This window comes from Phoca vitulina, unplaced genomic scaffold (genome assembly GCF_004348235.1).
Source record: "Phoca vitulina isolate PV1807 unplaced genomic scaffold, GSC_HSeal_1.0 scaffold49, whole genome shotgun sequence".
Taxonomy (NCBI): Eukaryota; Metazoa; Chordata; class Mammalia; order Carnivora; family Phocidae; genus Phoca; species Phoca vitulina.
The window spans coordinates 8698321-8707135 of NW_022589752.1; the positions used below are offsets into that span (position 1 = coordinate 8698321).

At 36.8% G+C, this 8815-nt stretch overlaps 1 long non-coding RNA gene across 1 annotated transcript in view; it reads left to right on the top strand.

Annotated features, from left to right (window-relative positions):
- LOC116649707 overlaps positions 1-7935 on the top strand; it is a 33388-nt gene extending 25453 nt beyond the window's left edge. The window contains exon 3 of the long non-coding RNA XR_004302723.1: positions 5724-7935. This is a non-coding gene — a long non-coding RNA (uncharacterized LOC116649707). The remainder of the gene's footprint in view (positions 1-5723) is intronic.
- Positions 7936-8815: the final 880 nt, after the last annotated feature.

Sequence of the window (8815 nt, forward strand, 5' to 3'; positions counted from 1 at the left end):
TCAATAAATTCCAAAAAGAAAAAAAAAAACAAAACCCAGTACAGATAACTTTCTCTAGTAGCAATATAATAAGACTAGAAGGCAACAAAAGCCCCCCCTTGGAAATACAATATCTTGGGTTAAACAGCTCTTGGGCCCAAGGGAAAAATGGAATTGCAGCTATTTAGATAAAACAATAATAAAAACAGTACATATCAGAACCTATGTCATATTGCTAAAGCAGTGTTCAGCACAAACATATTTTAAATACATTTGTAATATGTCACAATTTGCTTAAAATAGCTAGGGATTGTACTAGGGGATTCCAAAAACCTAGTACATACGTAAATATCCTATTTAGTAAGAAAAAATCACTAGCAACAAAATTAAAATCCAAAAATCAACAAAGTTCTAGAAATGAAAGTATCTTTCAAACTGTTATGGTGTCAAAACAAAAATGTGAGTCTGGACATTACCAAGGCAAGAGTTTATTAAGGGGGACTACTGCAATAGAGAGATACTCAAAACCTAAGCAGAAACATCTCTGAGAAGAAGTGGGCAAGCAAAACTTTTATATGCAGAGACCATGGGACAGGTGGCAGAGGAAAGAGGAAGGGGTATACTAAAATTGCAAGGAGGGGGTGGGTCTTGAACTTAACGAACTGTGTCGAATACTGTAAAAGCGGGAAGATCAAGGCAGGAAATTTTAGTTGGTGGTTAGGCACATGGGTGGAGTTTGGGTCTGAGATGGAGCAAAGAAGTTACAGCACAGAAAGTTTGCATAAAGTTCAGGGTCTAGCCGTTCCTTAGGAAACTAAAGTTATGTCAAGCATTAAGTTTGACCAGTTTTGTAATTGGCTATCAGTGCCTGCTTAAATGATTTTGTTTTTTAAGTGGATATAAATTGCATATATTTCAGGTCATGCTGACAGAAACATATCCTAGAATATAGCTTTATAAATACTCCAAACTAGGTCTTATTCACAGGTGAATAAATTACAAAGCAGCTAGAAAATTTCACCATATTAACTAATAAGAAAGAATGAAAACAAATGAAGTAAGCATCCAAATGAAATTAACAAAGATCAGCAAAATAAATCTAAGAAAACAGAAGAGATTAAAAAGATATAAATAGAAACTACTTAATTATAAAATAAAAAATGGTAGAATGAAGTAACCCAGGAGCTGGTTGCTTGAAAAAAAAAAGATAAACTGTTAAGTGAGTTAATTAAGAAAAAAAAGCACAAATCTACTTGATGCAATAATTTGGAAATTCTAGATAAAATGGATTTGTTTTTAAGAAGCTATAATATACCAAAACTGATCTCAAAAGAAACTGAAAGTCTAAACAAATCAATTACTGTAAAAGAAAGTATAAAGAGCTTTCCCACACAATCAAAGCACTTTTTATAAGTTGTTATGCTGCAACTTTAAGGAACAGATAATTCCAAAATTTAAGCTATTCTAGCACATACAGAAAGAAAGAAACCTCCCAAATTCTTTATATGAAGCAAGAATAATTTTGATACTAAATCTGACAAAGATGATAGGGAAAAGAAATGTCCATTAATTTCACTTATAAATATTGATGAAATAATACTAAATAAAATATTAGGAAAAGGAAACCTGCAATAGCTTAAAAGAATAACATGGCAAAATGGGGTTTATTTCAGGAATACAAAGGTGATTAAATATTAGGGCATATATTTTATGAATAGATATAAAGAAGATCAACTCTACAGACTTTGAAACAGAATTTGATAAAAATTTAAAAGCTACTTTTGAGTCAAAGATGTTTATAAAAGAATAAGAATAGAATACACTACCTTAACATAAATCTGTTTTAACCCCCAAGCCAGCTTATGTTCAATAGGAAAATATTAGAAGCACTCCCATTAACAAATGGTTAAAAAAATGATGACTATTTCCACTAATATTTTCCTAGCTAATGCAATTATCTTTTTTTTTTTTTTTTAAAGATTTTATTTATTTGACACAGAGAGAGAGTGAGAGAAAGAGAGCACAAGCAGGGGGAGTGGCAGGCAGGCAGAGGGAGAGAGAGAAGCAGGCTCTCTGCTAAGCAAGGAGCCCGATGTGGGGCTGGATCCCAGAACCCTGGGATCATGACCTGAGCCAAAGGCAGCTGCTTAACCAACTGAGCCACCCAGGCACCCCACTAATGCAATTATCTTTATAATTTGGGGAAAAATTAGAAGTTAAAAAATATCGGAAATAAATATGTTTGCTCCCGTCACTTCTATTCAACGTTGTACTAGAGGTTCTAGCCAAGGCAATTAGGCAAGAAAATGAAATTAAAGGCATCTAGATTAAAAAAGAAGAAGTAAAACTATTTCTATATGCAGATGACATAATTTTATATATAGAAAATCCTGAAGATTCCACAAATCCATTAGGGCTAATAAATGAGTTTAGCAATGTTGCAGAGACATAGATCAATATACAAAAATAGTTGTATTTCTATATATTAGTAATAACAATCCAAAACTGAATAAGACAATTCCATTTACAGTAGTATTAAAAAGAATAAAATACTTAAAATAAATTTAACAAAAGAAGTGGATGATTCATAGTGAAAAAACGAAACACCATTGAAAGAAATTACAGAAGACTGGAATTGAAATGATACCCATGTTTATAGATTGGAATATCTAATATTGTTAAGATGACAATACTCTCCCAAATTAATCTGCCAATTCAATACAATTCCTGTCAAAATTCCAGTTGCCTTTTTGCAGAGATGGAAAAGCTGGTCCTCAAGTTCACAGAGAATTGCAAGAGGCCCTAAGGGCTAAAACAATCTTAAAAATAAAGCACAATATTCCAGTTATAAAATAAATAAGATACAGGGATATAATATACTTCATAGGGAATATAGCCAATAATACTGTTACTATTTTCTATGGTGACGGACTTATTGTGGTAACTATTTTGTAATGTATATAAATATCAAATTATTATGTTGTACACCTGAAACTAATACAATATTGTATGTCAATTATTCTTTAATAAAGACTATTTCAGATGCATAACAATAACAAAAAAAGTTTAAAGTTAGAACACACAATTCCCCATTTTGAAGTTACTTTAGAGCTATAGTATTCAAGACTATGTGGTACTGGCATAAGGATAGACATATAGGTGAGTGGAATGAACTGAGAGTCCAGAAAAAAACCCATATACTTATGGTAAAATGATTTTCAATAAGGCTCTCAAGACAATTTAGTGGGGGGAAGTAATAGTCTCTAATGAACAGTTCTGGGGCAATTGGAATTTACAAACAAATTTAAAACCCAGTTATCATATGCTGTATACAAAAATTAACTGAAAATGGATCAACACCTAGATACAGGAGCTAAATCTTATAAGAAAACATAGATAAAAATCTCTATGGCCTTGCATTAGACAGTGGTTTCTTAGACCTGGCACCAAAAGCATAAGCAATGAAAGAAAAAAATAGATACATCGGACTTCACGAAAATTAAAAAATTTTGTGCTTCAAGGACATTACCCAGAAAGTGAAAAGACAACCAAAGAATGGGATAAAGTATTCGCAAGTGTATAGAAGAGTGTATAGCCTAAATTATGTGTATAAAAAGATCAGAGGTGTGTGTATGTGTTTGTATGTGTGTGTTTTCTTATATCTTGTAAAATATCTCTGGAAGAATACATAACAAACTGATCAGTATTGGCTAGGGGATGTGGTTGGAAGGAGAATGTTTACTGTTTATCCTTTGACCTTTTTCAATTTTTTTTCATTTTTTTATTTTTTAAGTAATTGCCCCACCAACATTGGGCGCAAACTCCCAACCCCAAGAACAAGAGTTGCATGCTCTACCGATTGAGCCAGCTAGGCACCCCAACATTTTTCAACTTTGAATCACGAAAATCATATCTATTTTTAAAATAATAAACTAAAAATATAAGAGGATTTCTGTAAAAGAAGTAATTAATCTTAACTTCACATTTATGAACTGTGTGTGGACAAAATTACTTCTTTGCTTTCTCCCCTGAAATGGCCAAACTTTTTTTTTTTTAAAGATTTATTTATTTATTTGAGAGAGCGAGAATGAGAGAGTACATGAGAGGCGGGAGGGTCAGAGGGAGAAGCAGGCTCCTTGCTGAGCAGGGAGCCTGATGCGGGACTCGATCCCGGGACTCCAGGATCATGACCTGAACCGAAGGCAGTTGCTTAACCAACTGAGCCACCCAGGCGCCCAATGGCCAAACTTTTTTGACCACTCTTTGAGCAGTATTGCCCTAGAACTTTAAACATTATGATCCAAAGAATCTACCACAGTTGGGCTCAATATCTGTATCTCTATTACCTTAGGACTAGGTATTATATTCTCATACCAGAAATTAAAATTTAGAGAAATTTAGTTCATAGTTAAATTCAATAAATACTTGTTGAAAACCTATTATGTAACATAATTTGTTATGGAGAGATGAATGTATCATGGCTACCATTTTCATGAAGCCCACAACCGTGCTAAAATACCAAACTATAATTAACCATATAAAATATGTTTCAAATACACCAGCAACACTGTGGCAACCAGTTAAAATAGGCTTACTGTAACACCTCTGTGCCTAAGTTTACATCTGAAAAGATACACATGAAATTGTTATTAGCAATTACACCTGATGGGTGGGATTGGTAGGAAAGAGGTGGAGGACTTGTGCTTCTTTAAATACTTAAAAAATGAAGATGGTAGAATCGTGAGTGACTTTATTTAGTTTTAGGGTTTTTGTTTTTCAAATATAGGAACAAATTTAAACAACCACATAAAGTTACTTCTTCGCATAATCAAAACAAATTCTCCTATTTCTCTCTTTCCCAAGTCCTTCACTTAGCAGTTAGTATGAAAACCTGGCACTTTGTGTTTTCTTTGACCCTTGTTAAATTAAGAAGAATGTACAATATACTAAAGGATAAGATCATCACCCAAAATGTGAAACCTAGAAACTGAATTTATTGCTTACTTAGGTAAGGGAAAGCTATGCTGATCAGACACAGTCTCACTGAGCAGTGCAAATAGAGGTTTTATGGGAAGTATTGTTTTGGGACGTATTGGTTACCGAGGCAGGAGTAGTTGAAAATCAGCCTTAGAAACACAGGTTATAAAAGGCTGTATCCTGTTTCTGAGGTGTGTTTACTGGAGTAAACTGTCACTGATCAATTAAATAGCTTCAAAACCAGCTTTGGTCTTTGTTACCATGGCTATAAAAGTATCAGTCTTTTCCTAGGTTCCTGGGGATTTTTTTTTTGTAATTCTTAAAAAATAAGTTATGTCTCTTTTTGCCTGCCCTTGCTTTGAAAACTAGAGGGGTCTTGCACTGAAAGGAAACAATTTCCTTAGACTAATCATAATTTGTTATTAAAAGGTCTTAATAGAGCTTATTCATTTTCTATTGCCGCAGTAACAGATTACTGCAAATTTAGTGGTTTAAACAACACGAATTTATTATTTTATAGTTCGGTAGGTTAGAAGTCTGACACAGGCCTCACTAGGCTAAAATTAAGGTGGTGGAAGGGCTGCATTCCTTCTGGAGGCTCTGGAGAAGAATCTGTTTCTTCTTCCAGCTTATAGGGGTTGCCCACATTCCTTGCCTCACGGCCTCCCTCCTCCTTCAAAGCCAGCAACACAGCATTCCTCTGACTTGGCTTCTGTTGTCATATCTTTCTCCGATCCTTCTTTCTGCCTCCCTCTTTCCCTTATAAGGACTTTTATGATCACATTGGGTCCAGCTGGATAATCCAGGACACTCCGAAGATCTGGTGATAGAAGGTCCAAGACTGGTATGGTAGCTCCACAACACCATCACCTGACCCCTTCTGTCTTGCCGTATACACAGTTCACAATGACTGTAAGTCTCAAGCATCATGCATGTGTTCCAGGCAAGAAGAATGAAGTGGAAGAGACAGTACCAGAAAAATGCAGTTTATGTCTCATTTGCCAGAACTGAGTCATGGGGGCCACCTCTACCTGCAAGGCAATCTGAGAAGTACGTTAGCTTTCTTGCATCTCTAAAAAGGGAAGGAGAATGGAAATCAGTGTCGGAATGAGGGTTAGCTGCGCTAACCTCCTGAATGACTGCAACAACTAAGTGAACTTAACAAAGAACTTTGTCCAGTTACTGAAGAGCAGGTACCAGGTGCTAGAATTTTAGTGGACTACTTGCTGCACGTGTTGTAGGATCCCTGGTGACACTCTCCTCCACTCCAGAGGGCTCAGGCACAAGAGATGAAGTTGAACCTGGGGCAGACAGCTTCACATTAGGGCAGCCCCCCCTTTCTATTCCCTACCTGAGTGTAATCCCATGCTTCTTGTACAGTCTCTTTGGGAGTAAATGCCAAGTCGCATGCCTCCCAGTGCAGCTGCAACTCATTAGTCAGAGATTTCACAATGAATGCTTCTGGAAACTAGGTGCAATCTGACCTGTTAACATTCCACATTTATCTTACTTCGCTACATTCTGGAGAGCAGGGTGGCAAGAAGGCAAATCTAAGGTCGTATCCCCGGGGTCCCTGGGTCTCATGTATGAGTTCATGCCAGCTGAAAACCCTCTTCTTGCAGGAACCGGGTACCTAAAATATAGTGTCCCTTTCTTCCTCTTGAATTCGGAATCGGTTGAAAGAGATACAGAATCAGACAAATGAAGGTCAAACTGTCACCTTAATAAAGCTGACTGGAAGACATGGCCAAGTGGGCGCTGTCATGCTTTTCCCAGACTTATCCAGTAGTTACTGGTACAGTTGAACAACACAGGCTTCCCAGTAGAATACAGGCCCATGAGAGGAAAACTGACACACTCTCTGCAAAACGCAGGTCTAGAAATGGTAGGGGAAGGGCTGAGCTGTTTATTCTCCCCAACTCACGTGTCCAACGAGGCTCTCCTGTTCCCCTGGGGAGGAGTAAATGAAGGGTGGAGAGAGGTTGTGATTCTCAGCTTTCCAGGAAGTTTGAGGTCACCCAGGTTACAAATGAGCACCAGGTTAGAGAACCATTTTGGTCTCCCTTAAGTTATTGCATATGGAAACACAAGGGGTGGAGATGACTGTTCTTCCCTATAGCTAGGAAGGTTCATTTTGTGTTTGTGGGTGTGTTGTTTTTCTTTTTAATTAAACTTTATTTTGAGATAATGATAGATACATACACAATTATAAAAAATAATACAGAGGGATCTCACACTGCCTTTATCTGGCTTTCTCCAGTGGTAACATTTTACAAAACTATAGTACAATATCACAACCAGCACTGATACACTCAAGGTACAGATTATTTCCATCAACACAAGGATCCTTCAGGTTGCCCTTTTATACCCACACTCATTCTTGCCCCCCACACTCCAGAAAGGTTCATTTTAATGTGCTCTGCTCTTTTTGTAAATGGCAGATTTCCTCTGATCTGTTTTCCTTCCTTTTAATACAAAGCAAATAGAGACACCTGCTTTCAATTTCTTTTTATCAGTAGGACTATCGTTAGGCAACAAAAGCTTAACCCCTCTAGGCTTGTGTTAACACTGTTCCTGTTTGAGAGAATTACCTGGAATCATAAAACAGTTCTTTGGGGAAAGGTGTGTGGGTAGAAAAATAAGTTCATTCATAAAATATTCTTCAGAAATTCTTCACTTAGTTTGTAAATACCATGATCAATATAGTTTTTGTTTTTCCTTTGTTCAACATAAAGCCATAAAACCTCTGGAGCAGATTTTATTTTTTAGAAGGCTATGGCAATGAACTGTCTTCCTCCTGCTTAAGTTTTCAAGAACCAAATAATTAGTATGCTTCTGACTGCCTCAGAAACTCAAAGATACCTGGAACTTTATTTGTTCTTTCATGACCCTTCATGACATACCTCAGCTTCTCAGGACATGTCTCTCACTTGGTTTACATCGTAGAATTTCTGGCATCATCTCAGAAGACTCCCAGAAATGCCCACACCTCACCTGTTTTAGTACCCTGTCCCTCCAGTTCTCCCAGTTTTGAAGGCCCTTTCTAGCCTCACTTACATCCCAAGCTTGGAGGCCCATCCATTGTTATTTGCATCTTTCTCAACTCTCTCACATTCTTACTCTCCTGTTCCACCTGTACTGTCACCCCCCGACCAACAGTCTACCTTCTCCATTCCTATTAGGAAGGAACTTGGCAAAGAACATACAATATTGGGTTTTACATGGGACAAATATAGATTCAGATCTCAATTCTGCTCTTTTGTCTGCAGCGGACATTTATTAATTTTTGCTCACCATCATCCAACCCCTTTTCTTTTGACAACAGCACTACAATTCTCCTTTAGTGAATTACCTGCCCAACTCTCCAGGCTTGGAGGCAGCTCTCCTAACTAAGCATATGACCCTTACTAGGGCAGTTTCTCTCTCTCTCGAATTGGGCTCTGGAATGGAGTGACCCAAAGACATTAAGTGATTTACATGGGCATCTCTCTGTTTCTACTACTGAGACCTGGAAAAATGTTTTGTCCTTTACATACTGGTCATTAGCCTCTTCTTTGTTTTTATAGCTTGCACATATCCTCCCAATGAAATTCCTTTTATCTCCTATTAGCCAGAGTGATTTTCTATTGTTTGCAACCACAAAACCCTAATGAACTAGCTGCGGAAGATAATATTAGTGACTTAAATTCTGGATAATCAAGAAAAATTGCATTTACATATACGGATGTCATGAGCATTAAATGTGAAAACAAACCTAATTGTTCTGGCATATAATAGCCACAATAAATCCATGACGTCTAAAAAAAAAAATCCATGACCTCTAAACTCAGGTGAACCTCCAACAGAGCTTGGCAATCTT